At 43.8% G+C, this 24,509-nt stretch overlaps 1 long non-coding RNA gene across 1 annotated transcript; it reads right to left on the reverse strand.

Annotated features, from left to right (window-relative positions):
* Nucleotides 1–21,872: 21,872 nt before the first annotated feature.
* On the reverse strand, nt 21,873–23,890 carry LOC110697507. Its single transcript, XR_002506496.1, has 2 exons — nt 22,996–23,890; nt 21,873–22,364 (listed from the first exon to the last, which is right to left on the reverse strand). It is a non-coding gene; the product is annotated as an uncharacterized LOC110697507 (long non-coding RNA).
* Nucleotides 23,891–24,509: the final 619 nt, after the last annotated feature.

A 24,509-nucleotide genomic window follows, 5' to 3' on the forward strand; every position in this document is an offset into this window, starting at 1 on the left:
AAATAGCCGGAGAAAATCTCCTTCCATTGAACCGGGATGGAGTTTGCCATGAGTTTCGAAACTCTCTTGCAATCCATGCTCCACTCTTCATGAGCTTCATCACTCATGATCCCTTTTGAGTAAAAACTGGGGATCGGAGTGTCCAAGATATGCTCTAGGTACCAATTTATGAGTGTCTTTCGGAGTTTATCTTCCCATTCCTTAAAGTTCACCAAATTGAGCAAAATGGTAACTTTTCGGGAAGTTCGGGTACATAAGGTCGTTGTCATTAGTTGAAGACATGATTCTACAATTGAAAGAATTTTAGTGAAAAACCATTCAAAATTACTTAAATAAGATTGAATTTTATTCATGCAAATTTTCAATACTTATTTAGCGTCTTATTTACACGTAAAATTGTCCCTATTTTATGAAAATAAGGTAATTCCAAGATCCGAAGAAACAAAGAGTGGTTAAACATTCTTTGGCTTGTCTTAACACTCAATCTTCTAGGGTAAGCATTGCCTTGCTAATGGCTCTAAGCCAATCTTGGTTAGACAATCGTTGCATCTAATGCATCTTTGACGATGTATCTCTTTTGCCACGGTATGTGAGGACTCCTCACTCATACCGATGAGTTAAACCAAAACCAACGTGCACACCCGGTGTGCCTTATGAGCCTTAGAGAAGTGATGGCACCTGGCTTTGGCGTAGCCTACCATCACCCTCGTTCGGTTGGTATGTATTGTTTTGGAAAGGCAAGTTTGACTCAATATTATTAGGGACCTAGGATTTCTATGTTGGTTGATTTAAGTGAACTTAACTAATCATCGCAACATAAAGAAAACTTAAACATGCATCTAACAAATAATTCACATGTATATATAAGCATAAAATATAAAACGAAATTATAGATGCATATTGGAAACTAGCGTGACCCCTTGAATTCTTCAAATCTTCAAAAGGTCTTCATTTGCAATTTAAGGCTTTGTCTTCCAAGATACGCTGTCTTCAAGACTTAACCAAACTATGCAAATACTAGTGTCTACGACTAGGAATAATCTAAATATTAAAGTACAAAAATACTTAACGATGCGTAGACCGTATTTAGATTTACAAAAATACATAACGACACGTAGTCCGTATTTTCTATCCTAATCGGGTCCCACTAGTTGCCATTTCATAAAACCTGTGAGAGAGAATATATATTCAATTCATCTATTCACTATTTGTGAATGGCCCATGCAATTTACAATATCAAACAAGTAAAATGCATTTAAACAACGCGCGCACTAGCAACTAATCTAGGTGGTTAATCTAGGTGGTTAATCCGATTAACATGCCTAATTAAAAACTAGTCAAAGTTGTTTAACCGATTATGTAATTGACGTTATTAATAATTGAAGTTCCCACTAAATTCCGCATTTCCCTTAATTAATCCAATTAATTAAGTCGGTAGCACCCAAACTTGTCAAAATAAAATTTTGCCAATGCCGCTAAAAACCGAGGCCTAGCCTCCCAAAATTTTAATTAAAATAAACAAAATTAATTAAAATAACTAAAACGGCAAAATAAGCAATATATTAAGCCAACCGCATTTCAAGTGGCTTTCGCTTTAAGCGTTTTGCCAAGGAAACTCGAATAATCGCGGCTCATGCAAACCAAGCATACTACGGCTATTCACCTCACCGTACCAAGCATATGCACACACAAAAAACTTCGCACACACGGCCCGCGGCAAGCAGCCATGGGCTTCTGCCACTGCCGCACGCACGCGCACGCACAACCTTGGCAGCCACATGCGGGCTGCTATGCAGCGCGGCTAGCCAAGGGTGGTTCTTTGCCTCGTTTTGCGTGCCATGGCCTCGGGATTTGATCCCATTTCGCGAGACATAATTAATTAATTCTAAATTAATTTTAGAACTAACTTAATGAGCAAAAAAATAAAAAATTTTAACAATTCTAACTTAATATAATTTCAAAGTGCAAATAACCAAAATAATTCCAAGAACCATTCTTAATTAAATTGGTTTAGCTTGGTGCAATAACAAAGTTGAGGCAATTTCTCACTTCTAATTTAATCAAATAAATTAAACTTGAGAATTTGACAAAGTAAGGGGAAGTTGGAAAAATATGAACTTTAAAGTTCAAATGAAAATTACAACATCTAAATTTTGTGAATCCTTGAAAATTATATCTTCCAACATGACAAATTTCTATCACAAAAATTGAAACTTTATGTTTCCAATCAACTCAAAATGATTAAAACAACAATGTTAACACAAAATAACATGGAATTTAGTGGTTTTTAAAGTTTCAATCACTTATCACAAATAAAGATTGAATCTTTAACACTTAGGAAGCCTCAAAACAAGAATTTTCACACTAAAAAACAATTAGTTTGCAATTATGTGAAAATAAATCTACCTTTAAGCATCAAATACTACCAAGTAAGTGTGCTTTAAGGGGACTTAAAAATGCAGAAAATAATGCAAATAATCAACCACATAATCAACAAGTTATGCCATTAATTTCAAGGTTAGAAAAGACTTAAAATTTTTCGTCAAAAACGAAAAATCTCTCGGAAAAGGCATTTCTGGTCAAAATTTGGCTAAAATCACAGACCATAGGGGTAAAAACCTTTCCAAAACACCTTTTCCACCAAAAATTCACTATTTTTGGGCGAAAATCTGGGTTCTGGGCCATATTCAACATTAAAAACGGGATTAAAATAAATAAAACCGAGCTACTAATCTAATTAGCAACTTAAACCAGAAAAATAAGCCAAATAAACCTTGAAAAAACATGATTATAAAAATAAACGATCGGGGCTCCGATACCGCTGTTGGGTTTGGTGAGTCCGACTCACCGCGGAAACAACCCCGACCCAAGGAACCACTCGTAATTAATAAAACCATAAAGCATAAATAAATAAACACAAGAAAAGGAAGAACGAATCATACCCTTGAAGCGAGCTTCGCCCTCTCAAAACGGGCTCTTACTTGAAAGCCTTGAACACCGCAAATACCGTGCCTCCAACGATATCCACCCACAATAGACGAACACGACTTTTTAGGTCCTCTACCTTGGAGTTAGCAAGGTCCGACCAAAACCCAAGTGTTAATAGAGTTTAAGAGTTTTTCCAAAATATGGAATGCTCTTTCTAACTCCCACTCAACACTTTACTCCAAATCCCAAGGTTGGTATTTATAGAGAAAAGTATGAGTGGGAATTTCTATCCCATCAATGTGGGATTCATGAAATTCCACAAATTAATTTAAAGCTAAATTAAATTAAATATATAAGCAAGTAATAAATCAACAAGTGTCCTAGTCATATGTAAAGTGGAGTATGGACCACTTGGAGAGGAGGGGACCGTACTTGCTCCCCACTCCTTCCTCTCCTTGTGACACTTGTCCACACCAAAAAGCAAGCATACTTACTAGCTTCCCCTTTCTACCCGACCTAGGCCCACGGCCCAACTAGCCTCGCACCGTGCAGGCTGCTAGCTGTTGCCAGCTCGGCTTAACACGCCCACGCACATCAGTGCGGACTGCTAATGTCGAGGGCGCTGCTAGCTAGCTACGCACATGTGCGGGCTGCTAGCAGCAGCACACGCCAGCACGCCAAGTACTGCTTGCGGGGTGCTGGCCGTGCTCTGCTAGCATGCCTCGCACATGGTGCAGGCTGCTAGCCACGCCTTTCTATCATGTCTCACACATGGTGCAGGCTTCTAGCTCGGCTAATCCCTAGCACTCAGGATTCCGATGCTAGGGGTATTTTGGTCATTGTTGATTTATTATAATTTGTCGTCTCGTCTTTTTATTATTTTTTACTCGACTTCCGAAGCTCGGTTTCGACGCTCTAAGCTCGAATTTCCGACGTCTAAATATTTAACACTCGGGTGACGAATTAATTTCTTCCGAATTAATTCGTCGAGTCGGTTCGTATATTTTGCTTGGGTATGACCCGAAGGGTTTAGTCAAGAAAGCCATAATATTAATTATATTAATATTACTGATTGGAAGCGGCCTCCACCCAGGCATTCCGATCACTTGACCTTACTGAATATATTAGCTTTCTAATAATTCTGAACCCGCCATCAAAATAATACACTTGTTCGAAGGACACCATTCCTTTCATGTAGGCATAGGAGACCTCCCAGATTTAACATGTTCAAGCACAGACGCATGACAAGCATGTCCTACCCTACCGTTTGCAAAAAAATGCTTGCTAAACATGCAAAAAATATATGCCCTTCTACGGTATACATGATAAGACTCAGAGATAGGGCGATTAAAATATAAAGTTGCAAGTTTTTCTAAGTCTACCTCATTACCACACACAATTCTATTTAAATCTTGATCTGTTAAATTCAGATGGCGCTCAAAGTCTTGGTAATAATACTCCCGTAGGGTAGGCATGGCAATAAGATTTCTGGCAGGAAATCCAAAGATAGCACCGAATTCCTCCGGCAGGGGACAGATTTCATCGTAATCAAATTTAAAACAATGTGTTTCTGGACTCTAATAGTCTAATGCTGCCCTAAGAAAATCATGTTCAATTGCTACGTGCCTCAGGGCTAGTAAACCCCTGACCTGAAACAATTCTAACTCTCTTTTGTCAGCATTGGTCAAAGAATAAGACCAGTCGCGCAATGTATTATCAAAATTCGGAGACATTATTATTGAAATATGAAATTCTAATTATTTTGTGTTTCGTAATTATGCATATCACGAACATAAAGGTCCTACTTTATAGCAAAAGCGCTCGGAACTACTCAGAAATTATCTTTCCATACGCGTAAACCACACTGTTGTAGAATACGCGCATCGTGACACAGGGAGTCCCACCGTGTCACGGGAATTTTTGCCGCGACACGGCAGATTTTGCAGTGACACGGTGTACAGTGCCGTGTCGCAGCACCCACGCGTTTTCTTTTTTTATCTTTTCCTGTATCTATCCGGATTTTTTTTAGTATTTTATCTTCACCGGTTACTTTTCTTTTTTCGAGAGTTTCATTCCCAATAAAATTCTCAACCTTTTTTATCATTTTATTTTTATTTATTTATTTATTATTTTTTTTAGTATTTTATTCATTTTATTTCTAATTTTACTTTATATACTTATTTATTTATTCTTGTCTTTTTATTTCTTTTTCTTTTGGGGAAGGTCGGTACCCTCCACTTACTCCACTTACGTTTTTTTTTTGTCGCGTCATTAATACATACACAATCACACACAATGATTCTCAAGCACACACTAACACACAATAATAAATACATAAACTGTGAATAATGTACAAAATGAGTCATAATAAATAAAGTAGTGTCAAGTGTCATCATAGTATATACAAATAAAGACCCTCGGTCAAAAATATGCAGAACTAGAAGAGTTAGGATCAGTATCATCTCCAGCCTGTGAATACGGAAATGGTGAGCCAAAGAGTTCCGCCATCATCTGAGTACGGGGAGTAGTGTCCCTACTAGTCCCTATGACTCCAGTAGCAGTCAAACTCAAAGCAAGACCCGTCCAACTGGTAAACGGTGTCGACTGACTCAAAGACATGGGAATCGTCGGTGGAGGCATCGTCCCATACACTGGAACTGAAAACAAGCCCGACACCGGTGGAGGAATCCCAGACGATGGAGCTGAAAATAAGCCAGGATCCACGGGAGTCAAAACTGGCCTAAACTCAGGCTGTGAAGGCTGTGAAAACGATTATCGCTGCCTCTGACCCTGAAAGCGCTGGGAAGACTGAGGCTGCTGCCACTGAGCCTCCTGAAATGGCTGAGTAATCTGAGGCTCCCGCTGAGATTGAGAATGCCGATGAACCTCATGAGATCGTCTACCACGACTAGGCTCTCCATCGTCCGAGCCTCTATGCCTCGAGCGGGAGTGGAACCTCCGTTGCTCCGGAAAGATACAAAATCAAAAGAGGTCAATAATGCAAAATAAAACAAATTGTAGAAATGGGAAAAAGTGAACATACCTCAAGAACATCGCCAGAACTGCTCCGACAACTCGCACCACGCCGAAGCTTGATGATGCAGTATTTCAGAGCGTCAACCAGCTTCATGAGTCCCATCATCTCCGGGCGGTTAGGCTGAGAACAAAACAAAGAAAAATCAGTAACAAACGGTGTTAAAAGGGATGAATAATGCATCAAAAACTTATCGGCTCGAAAACCTCGGGCAGAGACTCCTGCGCCTGTCTGAAACCCTCTGGCGCGTCAGCAATATGGTCATCGGTAATACCAATCGGCCCTGGGTAGCGGACAGATTGAGGCGGAATCTCAATCCTCCCCACGGGGCGAACAGTCGTCTGAAAATACGATCGAATAATCAAGTTATTCGACTAATTAAAAAGAGTCTAGTGACAAAAATCCTCAAAATAAATCATACCTCAGAAAGGCGGGGTGGAGGAGCCAGAGAGGGAAGCAAGTCCTGCGCGTAATAACCCTCCATGTGCACAAGCTCCTACAAAGGAAAAATGTAGCGCTCTCCCCTGTTTATCAACTCCCTAAGCAAGCGCGAGTCCAGCATCGACTCTGGTGGAGATAAGGGCACCACAAAGCGATCACTACAGTGCTGACGAACGACACGCTCCCCCAAATACCAGACAAAGCATCCGGTACCAACCAAAACAGTGCGGTGCGCTTAAAGATGCAAGGCCTCGGGAAGATTAGTCATCCCAGCCCAAGGATGATACGGGACATCAATGGCAACCTGAAAACCATAAAAAGTTGGCATGAAATACCGGAAATAACGTCAGAGAGAAAATAACAAGCTACAAAACTAATTCTTACGCCAACAGAAGAGGTGCCTCGGCGTAGCAGCCCACGCAGCGTAGAGACGGACTCCGCCCGTGACTCTGCTCGGTCACGCCTGCTGGCCCCGACAAGGAAGTCATGAACCGCTCCACGACGTCGTCGAGGAGTCAATCATGGGAAGTACTCGTAGAACCGTAGCTGTTTCGGGGTTTTCTGATGTCCTGCGGGAGAGTTACAATTCCGAGACTGGAACCGGACGCCTGTACCTGCAAAATAACGGAGACTCCTGAGAGCTCCGCCTCCAACGGTCAAGTTAGTACCTGATTAAGGAGTAATCAATACAGAAATTAAAGTAATGAGGTCTCTCTAGGTGAGAGTGCTTAGTGTTGGTAATCTGTGTTGTTAACGAGATTAGCCGGTTAATAAGTCTGTTCTTCTCTGCTTGATCTCTTAATTATTCGGTTGTTTTCCGTTGTTTGATTAATGAGGATTAATCGAGTATTTATAGCCTTGGGAAGCGTGCAACTCTCTAGGTTTAAGGTAAACCTAGGGCTGATCGGGCCTCTAGACTGAATTGGGCCTTGATGGCCGGTTGTCCCATTTGGCATGGATGGACACGTGGCGTGTCTTAAGTGGTCCGTGGAGGACGTATCTGTGATCGACACGTGGCAGGCTCCTGTTGGCCTTCGTGAAGGACACGTGGCGGAACCTGGTTGGTCCACTTGTCAGACGGTGATTGGTGGATAAAAATCCCCTAATCATTTGCCCCTCACAGGTGGCACGCGACTGGTCACGTGTCGCCTGTGACAGGTGTCGCACGGTGACAGGCGACGGCCCGGTACAGGTGTCACCTTACAGACGGCCGAGAGATTTTCCCGCCCAAATTTGAATTTAGAAGCGACCCTTCGCCTTCTCATTTTGCCTATAAAAGGAAGTGCTGACTTCGGTCATTTTCACATTTGAGAACTTTTGCGAGAACATTCGGACCCCTGAACTTGCTCTGACATTTTCGGACTTTTTCTGCCTACCGCCTGTTCTGACAAGCCGACTGACCCGAACTTTCAGGACTTCATCAACCGTCATCCGTTCAGGTAACTCAGTTCTCTTACTCTTAATTTTCTTTTTATTTTTTGAAATGGCACCATGGAAGCACACGACACGCCCTAAGTTAGTGATCAGCCGGTCACCGGGGACGGCTGAATCTAGGACTAGGAGTGCCGCCTGCCCTTTTCTGGACCCATCTTTGCCCTTTATACAAAGTCCGACTGAATCTGTGTCTATGCAGAACGTGATGGCCAGAACAAAAAAGACTGCTATGATATCAAACTCAGACGGCTCCTCCCAAAGGGTGCTCCTTAGCGAAACATCTGACCAGGCGCCAGATGTAGAACGAGGCGACTGTCAAGCTGACAGTTCTGAGAGAGGGACCAAGGTGTTCCCTTCTCATCTAACCGTGGACATGTCTAATTTTCCTTCTGCTCCTTCTAAGGGAGAGGAGGCGGGCCCCTCTAGGAGAGGGGAGGAGTCGTCCTCTTCGGACTCGTCAGGGGACGAGTCCGATTCCAGCTCTTCTGACCATAGTTCTTCTGGCTCAGAAGAGAAACATAGCCGCCTAAAAGAGGCGAGAAGTTCCCATGCAGTGGAGAAGGGGGATAATTGGGCAGAGCCGTCCGCCTCTTACAGAGAGGAAAACGCCCCCTACTACTGCAGGGTGCCCCGGGGCCGGATCGCAACCATGCGAGACAACGTGGCGAGCTTTATTGCTAACCACAAAATGGGCTCAGAGTATTTACTGTTTGTGCCGGATCCAGAAGATACTGTCGTCTGGCCGGCTGGTACCAGCTATGGTGACGGCTGCTTTGGCTGCTATGTGGCGGCCATCAAAGCTGGACTGCGCTTCCCATTACATCCGGCTGTTCAGCGGATTTTAGATGGGTATGATCTGGGGTTATGGCAGTTAGCCCCCAACTCTTGGGTTAACGTACTCGGCTATGTGGCCGGGTGCGAACTGAACGGGGTGGAGCCAAGTTTTGAGGCTTTCGCCCACATGAACTATCTCAGCCGGACCCCGAAGTCGGGAGGTACCGGCTGGTATCAATTAACAAGCCATAGGGGTTACCTCATGACGAGAGGTAAGGCAAACAAATGGAAGGATTGGCGGAACACCTTCCTTATTATCGAGAGTTCAGACACGGAGCTGAACAAACGTTTTAACAAGTGGAACAGGGATCCGCCTCTTCTCGCAGGCGGTCGCAGCATGCCGCCTGTTCCCCCAAAGGCTAAAAAAGAGATCCTAGACAAAGGACTCTTCAAAGTAGAGACTAGGGTGAACTCTACTTCAGGGGTACGAGAGCAAGTACCCCTAAACTGCGTCCCGAACTTCAAGTGGCTCTATGATGAGTACTTCTTGGCCGCCTGTGGCCTCGGCAGTCGGTGCTCTAGAGGTAGCCGGCCTGACGAATACTCTGTTTTTTCACGCCTTGTTTACTTGGGATTTTTACTAACTTTGCTGTTTATTTCTTTCAGCCGACGCCATGAGTAAAATAACAGCATCTAAGACTGCGGCGGCCATGCTGCGGGTCTCGCTAATGAAGCAGTCGTATGCCGACTCCCCCAGCAAGGAGGCACCCTTGGTAAGATTTGAAAACTCTTCTCCTTTTAGTTGTATTATGCATATACTAACTCTTTTTTGTTTTCAGTCTGGCACTCCAAGGGCTTCTTCCTCGCAACAGCCGGACCCCAAGGCCCGGAGGACGACTGTTGCAAGCTCTCCTGGGTCTTCCAGGAAAACAGTGGCGGCTGAGAAGCAGCCGGCCACTTCTTCAAAAGCCCAGGCGGGGCCGCCTAGATGTATGGACATTTGCTTGTAAAAACTCACCCTTGCTTCCTTCTTGATTAGGTCTAACTTGTTTTTTCCTTTTGCTTAATGCAGCCGGCCCCCAGGGACTTGACTTGGTTGAGGTAGCCAAGTCAATGGTTAAAGTAGTTCCTCCATCTGACAGGGAGGCGGTCAAGGGTGCCGGCACCCTTGACCTCGATGGAATTTCGGGGATCCTAGCTGAGGTATACTTAGCACCTTTTTGAGCTTTTGAGTTCCAGGACGCCTGTTAACTCTTTTGATTGGAAACTGACGCCTGTTTTTCTTTGTACTTAGGCCCTGCTCCGAGTCAACAGCCTTCGCAAGCCGATTGATCGGAAAAACAAAGAGGTAAAGGCCGCAAAGGCTATGGCCGCCTCCAGCTGTGATAAGGCAATGTTTCAAATTGCCCAAAATGAAGTACTGACCCTTGATCTTCTTTATTATCAGGCGCAGGCGACCGCCGCTGTTCGGGCTCAGCTAGAGACGGCCCAAAAGAAGGTTGACGAGCTGGAGGGGACCGTCACCAAACTTAAAACCGAGCTGAAACCCCTTCGCCAAAAAATGCACTCTTACGAAGCCATGGAGAAATCTTTGGCTAACGTAAAAGAACGCCTGGTGAACCAGGAGAAGAGTCTTACCCAAGAGCTCTCGGACAAGGCCGAGCAAGAGAAATAAGAGCTCGTCCGGGAGATGGTGGAAGACTCCGCCCAAATCCAACGCATGACCTGGGAACGACTGTTCCCCAGTGCCGACTTTGCCTCATGGGAAAGAACGTACCGCCAGTGTTCGGAAATATATAATCAACAGATCCTGGCGGCTGCTGAAGAAGAGGCGTTGGACGTTGCGTTGGAGGAGGAAGAGCCGGTTGTGGCGCTTGTGCCACTTGGGGGTAAGGCATTAAAAGATGATGCAGCTAAGGCCGAGTCCAGCAAGAAGAGTGTTGACCAGGCGGCTGCTGCTGATACTGAACTGCCCCCTTCTTAAGCTTTAAGTATTTTTTTCCTTTTCACGGCCTGCGTGCCGTTTGCTTTGTAATTACCCGGCCAGGGGGCCGGGGTTTTGAATATTCTGCTGGTCTTTTATGGCCGGCTCATTTTAATCAAATTTTTTGTTTTTGTTCAAATTTGTCTAAGTATTTGAAATTTGCTCACTTGACCGACTGTTGTGTATGGCCGAACGTTAAGACAGGTACAAATAGTAAGTATGCCGCCTATGCCCCTGGACGACTGGTTGTCTGTTTCCAGGATAGATGATCAGTCGGCCATTTAATCAATCGGTATTCGAACTCTTTATTCAATTTGACCAAGTAAATTGAATTACCTAGTAGCCAAGGAATTTAAGTAGGGAAACAAGCGGCGGGTACCGGTTGTTTCCCTTTATTGCCAATGTTGGCCTTTAATTTGTTATTTGTTAACCTAGCAAGAGTATTGGTTGAGAGCCTTTGTTTAAAAACAAGTGGACGACTCATACCTTTTAGGCTCCATACTAAGTTTGAGTGACTATTAAGTTAACATAGGAGTTACTTAGTCTTTGTCACAATCTTGATTGAGTAGTAAAGGTATCAGGCGGCGTAGGCCGGCTAGACCCTTGATTCACCAATGTTTGTTGGCTATTTACTCAATAGGTTATCCAGTAGGAATAGGGGTTCGAGTGCCCTTGTTTGTTTAAAACAGGCAGACGACTCAAACTTTTTAGGTTCCATACCAAATTTGAAGGAGTGACTATGAGTTAACTTTGGAGTTACTCAGTCGCCGTCACTTTTGTTTGAGAAGTAGAGGTACCAGGCGGCGTAGGCCGGCTAGACCCCTTGATTCGCCAATGTTTGTTGGCTATTAACTCAATAGGTACCCCCTGCATTTATCCCAAGTAATACAGGCGGTCATCTACCTCAGATGTCAACTGCTACCACTGGTTTGGTTAGTGATAGAGTTATCCTTGTCTCAAAAACGGCTACGTGGTTGCCCTTTGGGACAGTCGTATAGGTGCCGTGTAATTAGTTTATAGAACAATGTTCCACCCAAAAGGGAGCTGCTCTCTGCGACGAATTTCATCCTAATGGATGCCGCCGGACGCCTGCTATAATGTTGGGACAGGTCGGATTAGTTTTCAAAAGTTGGATCAGTTGACTAGGCGCCTGGTCTGACCATTCGGCCAGTGGCCTTGGTAAGTTCTTGGTGAACGTAGGTGCTAAGTAAAAGAAGGGTAGCCGCCTGTTAGGTACAGGATCGATCAGGCCCTAATCTTTTTAGCTAAGTATGGTGAGTAAAATACTCGATGGAGAGTAGCCGACTGTAAAGGAACAGACGGCATGCCCCTCTAAAGATAGAGTGAAAACTCAATGGAGAGTAGCCGATTGTAAAGGTACAGATGGCATGCCCCTCGTAATACAAAATTGAATAGTAAGTGCAAACTTTATTAAGTAGCTCTTTACTTTACATCATTCAGAAAAAATATTTTTTAAGGTTATCTACATTCCAAGTTCGAGGCAACGGTTGGCCGTCTGGTGTTTCCAGACGGTAGGTACCGTCCCTGACTTCCGCATAGATTCGGTAGGGTCCTTCCCAGTTGGGAGTTAGTTTGCCAGACTCATTAGCCCTACCAACTGCTTCCATTTTTCTAAGTACAAAGTCCCCTACTTTGAGTGGACGCCTGTGTACTTTTTTGTTGTATGATCTAGTCATTCTCAGGCGGTAGATCTCATGGCGCAAAACAGCATTGCCCCTCTTTTCAGGAAGTGAGTCTAATGCCAGGCGCATAGCTTCCCAGTTTGCCTCTTCGTCATATAGCATTACTCGAAGAGTCGGCTCGTAGTGTTCTATTGGAAGAACAGCTTCTGCACCATAAGTTAGGAGGAATGGAGTTTCTCAAGTCGCCCCTTTTTCAGTCGTCCTAATGGCCCAAAGAACATGTGGTAGTTCATCTGCCCATAGGCCGCCTGCTCGTTCAATTTTTTTCTTGAGACCGTCTGAGATGATTTTATTAAAGGCTTCTACCTGGCCGTTTGCTTGTGGACGGCCGACAGATGCAAAGTAATGTGCAATTCCTTGGTCTCCCAACCAGCTTTTGAGAACAGGCGTCTCAAATTGGGGACCATTATCAAAAACCATAGACATGGGAACCCCGAACCGAGTGATGACGTTTTTCCAAATGAATGAAATTACATCTTTCGTCTTGATTCCCTTTACAGCCTCCGCCTCTACCCATTTAGTGAAGTAGTCAACGGCAACAAGTATATACCTTCTGCCGCCTGTAGCAGGCGTATATGGACCCAGAATGTCCATGCCCCACTTAGCAAACGGTAGGGGGCTGTGAATGGTAGTGAGGTCAGTAGCCGGACGGTGAATTAATTTGCCAAACCTTTGGCACTTGTCACATTTTTTCACCATCTCCATTGCATCTGCTTCCAAAGTAGGCCAAAAGTAGCCCTGCCGCCTTGCCCTTTGAGCAAGCATCCTACCACCTATATGGGAAGCACAGAAACCAGAGTGAAGATCATCTAGTATCTCTCGTCCCTTTTCAGGAGTAACACACTTTAAGAAAGGTTGAAGGTGCCCCCTCTTGTGAAGTTCTCCTTGTATCATTTCAAAACAGGAGGCTCGTTTTTTCAATGCTGCCGCCTGTTGAGGATCATCCGGCAGTGTACCGTTTGTTAGATATGCCCTGATTGAATCCATCCAGGTTGAGCTTCTGTCTAGAATTCCAATAGGATTTTCCTCGATGCTTCTCTTCTCCATTACTTCCCAAAACACAGTTCGAGGAGTATCGGAGGAGGCGGACGATGCTAATTTCGAAAGTGCATCTGCCTGGTTGTTTTCGGATCTCGGCACTTGGATCAGATGGAAATCCTCAAGGGAGCCGACTGCTTGTCGGACCGCCTGTAAATACTTGATCATGGCCGGATGTGTTGCTTCGTAGTCGCCATTGTACTGACTCACTATCAGTTGTGAATCAGAACAGGCGTCTATTTTCCTTGCTCCGGCCGCCTTACACATGCGGATCCCGGCTAGTAAAGCTTCATATTCTGCCTCATTGTTTGAAGCCTGGAAACTGAAGCGTAGAGCATACTCGAACCTGTCGCCCTCTGGAGATTGACATACGACGCCTGCTCCACAACCGTTTGAAGTAGAGCTTCCGTCCACATATACCTTCCAGACTTGGTCTGGAACTTGAGAGTCTGGAGGACGAGTCATCTCTACAATAAAGTCAGCAAAGGCTTGCCCCTTCACTGCTTTTCTAGGCTCGAAAGTAACTTCGAGACTCTGCATTTCTATGGCCCATTTGATCATTCGTCCGGAGGACTCCATGGTGGTAAGGGGCCGCTTGATCGGTTGGTCGGTATACACGACGACTGCATGTGCCAGAAAGTAGGGCTTCAATTTTTTAACAGCCATGAAGAGTGCAAGACCAAATTTCTCCACTAAGGGATACCTCAATTCGGCATTTTTCAGTACGTGACTGACAAAGTAGACCGGGAGTTGACAGCCGTCCCTTTCAGCAAGGAGCACCGCGCTTAACGCATGATCAGAGACGGCCAGGTACATGTAGAGATTTTCTTTGGGCAAAGGGCTGACCAGCCTCGGCAAGGAATGCAAGTGAACCTTTAATTTCTGGAAGGCGGCCTCAGCATCCGGCCCCCATTCAAACCTTGCCTTCTTCTTAATTGCCTGGAAAAAGTATAGGCATTTGTCGCCTGATCGGCTTAGGAATCTTCCCAAGGCCGCCAGACAACCTGTTAACTTCTGAACCTCTCGGATAGTACGAGGCGACTGCATGTCAATGACCGCCTGTACCTTCTCAGGGTTCGCCTCTATTCCTCTCTGGTTGATAAGGAATCCGAGAAATTTCCCAGACTCAACTCCAAATACACATTTCTTGGGATTTAGCATGACATGGTGCCGCCTGAGTGTGGCGAAAGTTTCTCGGAGGTCCGTCAGATGATCTTTCTGAAGTTTAGTCTTGACAATCATATCATCAATGTATGCCTCGACGTTTCTCCCAATCTGATCAAAGAACACTGTGTTTATCATTCGTTGGAAGGTAGCCGGGGCATTCTTAAGACCAAACGGCATGACCGTGTAACAGTATAATCCCTGATCAGTGACGAAGGCCGTCTTCTCCTGATCTTTCTTCCATAAAGGAATTTGATGAAAACCAGAATAGGCGTCCATAAAACTCATCAAGGCATGGCCGGCTGTTGAGTCGACCAGGTTATCAATTTTAGGCAGAGGGTAACTGTCTTTGGGGCACGCCTTGTTTAAGTCTGTGTAGTCTACACACATTCGCCAGGTGCCATTTGGCTTTTTAACAAGTACCACATTTGCAACCCAATCTGGGAAGTAACATTGCCGAATGAACCCTGCATCAAGTAATTTTTTGACTTCGGCGGCTGCCGCCTGACCTCTTTCTTCACCATGGTTCCGCTTCTTTTGTCGTACCGGCTTCTTTTTCGGATCCACAGCGAGTTTGTGTACTGCCAGATCAGGACTAATGCCTGGCATTTCATGGACTTCAAATGCAAAGATGTCCTTGTATTCTTTCAACAGGTTGTGAAAGTCGTCACCAAGGTTTCTCAGAGCAGTCGTCCCTACTTTGACTGTTCGGTCAGGATGAGAGTCGTCTAATATCAGGTCCGCATGCTCACCAGCCGGCTGAGGGCGGAACTCATCCGGCCGGTCCTCTGCCAATGATTGCTATTTTCTTGCCTTTCTGGCGGACTCTGTCTGGGACGCCTTTCTTTTTCTGTCGCCTGTTTCTTGAACAGGCGCACTTTCCTTGACATTGTCAAGGTCTGTTTTTTCTCCACTTGACCCAGTGGCCATAACAGTGGGCTTGACATCCGAGAGATAGCACTCTCGGGCCATCCTCTGATCTCCCCTTAGGGAGCCGACTGTTCCATTGTCCCTTTCAAACTTAAGCAGCATAAGTGACGGGATTATAACAGCCTTGGAATTATTCAGGGTTGGTCGACCCAGAATCATGTTGTAGGCCGAGAGTTCCTCTACCACTAGGAACCGGACTACCATGTGTCGTCCTTCCCCTTTTTCGCCCAGGCGGATGGGTAGGTCTACTCGTCCCAGTGGGTGGACGACTCCTCCTCCAAAACCTATTAAAGGGTGGGAGGCCGGATGTATGCAGTCCGTCTGATATTTCAGTTTTGACAGACATTTGCTGCTGATGAGATCTGAAGAGCTCCCGGTATCTATGAGGATTCGACCAACTCTCTGGTTGGCCACTTTACATTCAATAACGAGAGGGTCGTCATGCGGCCCCCTTATTCCTCCTAGATCCTCTTCAGTGATGACAATCTCAGGAAATGTATATTTAGACGGCCGTTCTTGGTGAACGGAATTTACAACTAACCGCCTTATATTATCTTTGTTGCCCCTAATAGTGGGGCCGCCTCCTGAGAAGCCGCCTGCAATGGTGTAGACGACTGCATCATCTGTATCGGAACTTTCGGCCTGTTGGTTCTTTTTGGCCGACTGCTTTTTTGAGGAAGTATTCCCCGTAGATTTCTTGACATAAGTGTCAAGATCACCTTGATCAGCCAAGCGGTCTAGGTACCGCATGAGACTGATGCAGTCATTGGTGTGATGACCAATGTCATCATGATAAGCGCAGATTTTGTCTTGGTTCCGGTTGCTCGCAGAACCCTTCATGGGGAGCGGCTTCTCAATTGAGAGCCGTCCCTTTATTTCTTTTAGGATAAACTGGTTATCCTTGTTAAACACATACTTTGGGGAGTATGGTTTGAATTCTTTTTTCTTTTTCTGGGCCGGCTATTTAGAGGAATCAGCCGCCCAGACCCCTTTTCTTTTTTCATCTTTGTTGGACGACTGTTTCTGTCGTCCCTCTCTATTGTCGAACCTCTTCCCGTCCGACTGTTTCATCGTACACAGATCAGTCGCCTGTATATAGGCTTCTGCTTCAATCAAGGCCTCTTGAAGAGTCGCCACCCTTTTTCGAACTAAATCAAATTTGAAGGTAGACCCGTCTTTGAGACCTCTAAAAAAGTCAGTATAGGCTACCTCATCCGGTAACCCTTGAATCTGTATTCTCATCAGGTTGAACCGCCTGATGTAGGAACGAAGCCCCTCCTTTTCACCCTGCTGAATTGTTCCCAAATCAAGGGTCGTTTTCTTCGCAGGGATGTTCATTGCGAAGTTGGAGGCAAATAAGTAAGCAAGCGTCCTGAAGCTGTTTACACAACCAGTCGGCAGGTTGCCGAACCATTGCTGTGCAATTCCCTTGAGAGTCGCTGGGAAACACTTGCACCAAGTGGGATCATCCAACCCTTGAAGGTACATCAGGTTGGTGAATGCCATCAGATGGTCTTCCGGGTTAGTAGTGCCATCATAGGCGCCTACTAAAACATTTTTTACTTTGGCCGGCTGAGCGGCTTCAGTAATTTCCTTGGAGAAGGCCGACGGCTGTTCACCAAGTCTAAGCAGCCGTAGCTGCCAGTCCATAGGTTGGACGTTTTTTGCTGCAGGTCCACCAAATGGAGGTGGCTGCATAAAATATTGTTGTTGCGGCACAAATGGCAAGTTTGGTACCGCTTGCGCACTATGAAAGCCGGACTGACGGGAGGTGCCGCCTGACTGACCCTCATGGTACGACTGAGTTGGCCTCATCGAGGCATTTCGCAAACTGTCCTGAAAATTTGAAGTAGAAGCCGACTCTGATAATCGGTCACTCTTCTTCTGCTCCAGCAGGTGCCGGGCATCTGTGAACGTTTGCTTTGACCCGTCCGCCTGAATATGACGAACCGGTTTTCTATTTCCAGTAGGATAACAGAGTTTTGTGAAATCAAGAGCAGACGGCTCCCGTTTCTTGTATTTGGGATGGGGAGTCGCCTCTCGCCCTTGAACTGGCCTCCTCTTTAGTGAAGTGGAAGGTTTCTTGGCCGACTGCTCTTTGACTGAAGCAGGCGGTTTTTTGTTGATCAACTCTTGGATCTCTCCCTTGAAGCCCCTCATGAAGGTCATGAGTTCGTTCCTTGTGATGGGAGCAGACCCATCAGTCGGCTGTTGCCGAGCAAGCGTTGCGCCTGCTGGCTCGCTTCCTGTTTGAAGATACTCCCGTTCCCTCATTTCGGTATGACGGGTACGGCGGGCCCTTAGGGTCCCGTCTGGAGCTGTATGAGTTTCAACTTCAAATTCACTTTCGGTATCATGGTCCGACTGAACTTGAGGGTCGTCTAGGGGACGCCTCTCTTCTGGAATCGGTACAGACTTGGATGCCATCTCTGAAGTACTCTCCCCACAGACGGCGCCAAATGTTTCGGGGTTTTCTGATGTCCTGCGGGAGAGTTACAATTCCGAGACTGGAACCGGACGCCTGTACCTGCAAAATAACGGAGACTCCTGAGAGCTCCGCCTCCAACGGTCAAGTTAGTACCTGATTAAGGAGTAATCAATACAGAAATTAAAGTAATGAGGTCTCTCTAGGTGAGAGTGCTTAGTGTTGGTAATCTGTGTTGTTAACGAGATTAGCCGGTTAATAAGTCTGTTCTTCTCTGCTTGATCTCTTAATTATTCGGTTGTTTTCCGTTGTTTGATTAATGAGGATTAATCGAGTATTTATAGCCTTGGGAAGCGTGCAACTCTCTAGGTTTAAGGTAAACCTAGGGCTGATCGGGCCTCTAGACTGAATTGGGCCTTGATGGCCGGTTGTCCCATTTGGCATGGGTGGACACGTGGCGTGTCTTAAGTGGTCCGTGGAGGACGTATCTGTGATCGACACGTGGCAGGCTCCTGTTGGCCTTCGTGAAGGACACGTGGCGGAACCTGGTTGGTCCACTTGTCAGACGGTGATTGGTGGATAAAAATCCCCTAATCAGTAGCTGCAATGAAAAGTAATCTTTGAGCACATGAGTCGAACAAATTAACGTAAAACAAGAAGAGGAAAGGATCGTCACCTCTATGACTCTCCATAAACCGTAGACAGTGACAGGGGACTCGTCGTTCAGCTGCCTACAGCCATGATGAAACGACAAGAGAAGGTCGGCGTGTCCGAGGCTGGCCCAGCTAAAGGATCATATCTCACTAATCCTGACTAAAGAAGGGAGGTAGTAAAGGAGTGCACGTGAAGTCCTATCTGGAGAAAGAGTCATGGAGATGAGAATCAGAATGAAGATCCGCACTCGCTGCTCAGCTGATGTCTCCTCCATGTCAAAACCACGGGCTAAAACCGAAGCCAACTCCGATCGCCCACTCTTAGGACCACCTCGAGACACTGGCTGAGTCCTGATATGTTGAATGATCAGAATTAACAAATCGGCTGCCTCAGCCGCTCCCCAAGAAAGATCAGCCATCTGTGCTACAGCCCGGTCAGTGAAGCGCAGACCGCTAATCATGCTAAAGTCCAGAGGGGTCACTGTCATCTCCCCCCAAGCAAAGTGAAAGGTGTTGGTAGTATCCCAAAAATACTCCAACAATGCGCGAACGACTGTCGCACCACAACCCCGGGGGCTGTGAAACCCTACGACCGCCAAATAAAAGTCCACTAAACCAGCTGATTTCCACAAGGCGTTCGTAGTAGGATCCCTCGTGATAATCTGGTGCAGTCGAGGAATAAAATCTCCGGCTCCAGAACCGTGGTGGCGAAGCGTGCCGTCAACTATGCCGGCAATAAGGCGATGAGAAACGTGGTTCTCACGACAGAAAACCACTGGTCTGAAGTCCACGGAGGTGGAACCCACCTACCTCTACCCGTAGAGGCCCGAGGCTCAGACTCTAAGGCGTCGTCATCCATACCCTCGGGAATCGTGGGAGTGTCCTCCCGAAAAGTTTGACGTCGGCCATGGAAAAGAGATCGTGATCCCGTCGTCTAGGCATGCTATTATAAAAATAAAAATCTAAATGCTTAGCATCATTTCCTAAGACATTTAGTTATTTATATTGAGTTGCATTTTAATAAAAAAAATCTAAATGCTTAGCATCACTTCCTAAGTTATTTAGTTATTTATCGCATTATGCGCTAAATTTTACCTCATGGCTAAGAATTGGCAAAATAATGGAATTATTTATAGTATTTAGTTTCTCCATGACTAACTAATAATATGTTCTCCTAATTGCATGATACTATGTTCTCCATGACAATGTAGTACATACACAATAGAAAACATGTCTCAAAATTGCACAAAAACAATAGATCAACGCATCATAGCATATTTTACAAGATCTACAACCAACATGTCATCATCTCAAGTGCAAAAGAACAACATAAACAACACGAAACACCATTTACCACAAGTAGTACCAAAAATGGTGATTTGCTCAATTTTTCACTAAATCATGCAATTTTTGTCTCAAATCACTCACAAACACACATACGCACATATGCAATTAAATTCATGGAAAGAATTTCAACATAAACCTCAAAATCAAAAAAACCCCAAATTGATTTTTAAGGGTCTTTCATGAAATTACTCATTTGAAGCAAATTCGAGGCAAAATCAATGAAAACTTACATGGATCCTTGTAGAGAATCGAAAATGAGGAAAGTAGCAAAAAAATATAGCAGAATTGATGAAGATTTGAGCTCCAAAAGCTCGAACAGCCGTGAAGACCGCAGCACGACCGCCGTGACACGGTCAGCAGCTGCCGTGACACGGTAAGAACGGCCCGTGTCACGGTGAGTTAGGGTTGTAGCGGAACTCCGGCAGTAGCAGCGGCTACCTCAGGCAACGGCGGCTGCAAGCGCTAAAACGAGCAACAAGCAGTAGCAAAAAATATAAAAATAAAAAGGGAAAACGCAGAACCGCTGTGACACGGGAAGTGATCTCCATTTGACGGAAAATAGCTCCGAGCGCCGGTGAAATCTTTTCATGGCTCGGTAATTTGAGCAGAAGAAAAAAAAAGAAAATGGAGAAGGGGAAGTGCGGAGATAGCAAGAAAATGGAAGGGAGCAGCTCGAATTTAAAGACAAAAAAGCATCCCGTTACATCCCGTTTCCCGTGCGATGGTTTCCATTACCATGTAACGATGATATATTGGCGTGGCGCACGTGGTTTGACTGGTCAAAGATGCCAGTTGACTGATCTTCAGCCAACAGATTTCCCGCGTCACGGGAATCTGCTGCGCGTGACGGGGATCCCTGTCGTGTCACGTGAATCCTTTTTCGTGACACGGTGGTCCTGCGCCTGCCCTGCATAGCTATTTGCGAATATTCCTGGCATTTTGACCGAAATTGAACGATTTTCCGCGCAAATTGGACAGTTAATTTTTCAGTAAAATTACGCAGAAAATTCTAACTGACGGTTGGAGGGTACCAAAATTACTATTTTGCCCCTAGAAGCATTAAAGTCAATTTTGTTCGATATTTTAAGCACCTGATATGGTCAGATAATCGAATTGAAGTTGTGAATCATTTGTGGCCCATATTCGGGGATAATTGAACCATCATACACTTGCAAATTTCAGCGATTACAGTAGTCGTCGACTTTCCTCAAGCATGGCAAGCGTTATCGGTGGATTTTTCTTCAAGTATAGAAAACCGCCAAGTCGGCTTTCCTCAAGCATGGAAAGAGTTATCGGTGGAATTTTCTTCAAGTATAGAAAACCGCCAAGTCGGCTTTCCTCAAACATGGAAAGCATCATCGGTGGATTTCTTTAGGCATAGAATGACACCAAATTCATACGTCGACTTTCCTCGGGCATGGAAAGTATCATCCGGTAGCACTACAAGAAAAAGACGAATTAGCGACGATCAAAGTAGTCGCAAATCCGTCGCAAAAATGGATTTGCGACAGGTTTGCAACTACTTTGGTTAGTCTTTAAAGACCTCGTCGCAAATCCATTTTTGCGACTAATTTTTGGATAGTCGCAAATTTAGCGACGAATTTGCAACGACTTTGCAACTACCATTTAGCAACTACCTTTAGAATTTTAGCAACTAAACCTTTGTCCGTTGTAAAATATTTGCAACGGATTAGCGACTACGGAGACGAATGTTTTAAGACTATGGAGACCAATGTTTTTTGACGGATTAGCAACTACCATATGAAAATTTTGCAACTACCAGAAAAAAAAATTTCGACTACGGAGGCTAATTTATTTTGTAACGGATTAGCGACTACAAGACTAATTTTTTTTGTGACGGATTAGCGACTACGAGACAATTTTTTTTGCGACCGATTAGAGAATACTGAGACTAATTATTTTGTAACTAACCATTCAACCTCTAAAACAAATCTGCAGTCACTAAATTTTGCAACGACCAATATCAGTCACAGAAAAAAGGGTTATCAAGCATAAATTAAAATAACCAAAATGTCAATTTTATTCATATATCAAAAATATCATAAATTTTGTATCAATGTATAAAAAAACAATATTCTAAACCATATGACTAATTGTTTCAAAATCATCTCCCATATAAAGGAAGCTACTTCCAATAAGAACTAATGACGATATACAAATACGCCTCCAAATATTAAAGATCAACTATTCACAAAATTACCACAAGAAAATAAAAATCACTTAGTTGCATCACAAGAGCGGGTGATAGTAAACGTAGGAGGCTTCGTAGGATAGTAATGTTGGACAAGTGTTGTGATATCCTTCAATGTTTTGTGCAAAGCTATTTTTTCCTTCTTTCATGTTGCTTTTTTTATCTCATGATTTTCAGTAATTTCCTTGGCATATTTTAAGCTTTCTGCCGCCATTTTTTGGCTTTCTTCTGCCTTGTCATGGTTTTCTTCCGCCATCTTCTTTAATTCTTCAACTTGAGAGCTTAGTTGAGAAATAACTGATAACAAGCCCAGATCATTTATTTGACAGATTCTCTTTCTTATAATAGAAAACCAGACATACAATCAGCTACAAACACAGCATTGGAATGTTTCTCACTTTCTCAAGGGTATCTACATGGAGCATATACTGGCAATCTGATAACACATATACCTGAGTTCTCTATACATGTATACAGACCAAAAACCTAATGAAAATATAAATAAATATGTGAACAACATCCTAATCATGATATATAATCACAGAAGAAGACATAAATAAGATAGAGTCATTGATTATAACTGCAGCGACTCTCAAAATTTCAAGCACGGAGAGGGTGTTTCAATCAGACACTTGATTGGAAAGCAATTGACAAACCAATGTAATTAATTTTACAAGCATTGCCTGAACTAGCACAATCTATCATATACACAAGCTAGGAGGTACTTGAAGTAGCTCAAATTTATTTTAGGTGCCTGAACTAGAACAAACCATCACATACACAAGATAGCAGGTGCCTGAAATAGCAAAACCTGTCACATACACAAGCTAGCAGTTGCGTGAAATACAGGGCGACTACTCAGGTAACATCACATAACATCACATACACTTAGGAAAGTCATTCTTTATCTGCAAATTTAAATTATTACCTTAATTAATCTAAATGCCTAAACTAGCTCAAAGCTTTGTTGACCTTTGCTTGAGTGAACTCCAACCTGAGATGTGACCACCATAAGCTAGATGCATTTTGATATCAGTTTTGATATGTGCCTGAACATTGTATGTAATAAAACAATTACTCCTTAAAAAGATACAAGTGAATCTGACAACATACACAATTAATCATTAACACATTTAAAATCACCAAATTAGTGAATTGCAGCACTAATAAATGTTGGTGTTCGATCAAAAGACCACATAACCTAACAAAGTAATTTGAAACTACTGAGAAATCAAAATTAAACAATAATTAGATAATTGATTGAACAATATAACCACACTCTGAATTATGAGAGTGATGAGGCCTATTAAGAAACTCTGACGCATAATTGTAGAATTCAATTTAATTAACAAAAACAGCAAATAAAGAAATTATAATTTTTAAGGCTCATTTATCTAATGTCAATCTGGCTCAACAGCAAAATCACGAATCCAAAATCAAAACCCTATCCCAAAAGAGAGAGAAAGAGGCAAACTGAGGAGGGGTGGCGGTATCCGCCGCTTGATAAAGATCCGACTCCGGTTAAGTTAATCACGGTGGTCACGAAAACCGTCACCATTGCCGCCTCCATCACGACCACTAGTGATTAAGGCCAGATAGAAGAAACAGAGAGGTAGAATGGGTCAACGACGGGTGAAGGGCCGACGGTTGAGTGCCGAATGAGAGAGCAGGGGGAAAGAGGCGGTAATGAGAGAGAGAAAAGAGAGGAAAGTATGGTTTACCGATTAGAGGAGAGAGATTGATAGAATAAGAAAAGACTACCATGTTAGTGCAAATTTTTTTTTTGTTTTTTTTTTTTTTTTTTTTTTTTTTTTTTTTTTTTTTTTTTTGCGGCAACAGCTTATTATATATACTAAGGGTTTTTTTTATTTCTTTTTAAATAAATTTTAAAAACAATGGTAGCGACTACCATATTAGTTGCATTAGTAGTCGCAAATTTATTTAAAAAAATGGTTTCAAAATTATTAACCCTAGCAACTACAATTTAGTCACAAAAAGTTATAAGAGCGTCGCAAATTAGAAACCGCAAAGCAAATATTACAAGATCGGTTGCAAAATTTGCGACTTTTCGTCTTTTTCCGTCGCAAAAATTATTTTGCAACTGATTATTATGGTAGTCGCAAAAATTAGTTGCAAATTAGCGACCGCATAGCAACTACTGCAAAATCGGTTGAAAATTTGCGACTACTCGTGTTTTTCAGTCGCAAAAATAATTTTTGCGACTGATTAATTATGGTAGTCATAAAAATCAATTGCTAATTTCCCTTTTTCTTGTAGTGTAGGTTTCTTCAGGCTTAGAAAGTTACCAAATCCCTCTGTCGGCTTTCCTCAGGCATGGAAAATGTTTCAACGAACGTTATCCGGTGGATTCCATCAAGCATAGGAAGCTGCCGAACTCATTAGTCACCAATACACTGGTGCCAGATACATATTCTATCCTTT

Source organism: Chenopodium quinoa, unplaced genomic scaffold (genome assembly GCF_001683475.1).
Source record: "Chenopodium quinoa cultivar QQ74 unplaced genomic scaffold, ASM168347v1, whole genome shotgun sequence".
Taxonomy (NCBI): domain Eukaryota; kingdom Viridiplantae; phylum Streptophyta; class Magnoliopsida; order Caryophyllales; family Amaranthaceae; genus Chenopodium; species Chenopodium quinoa.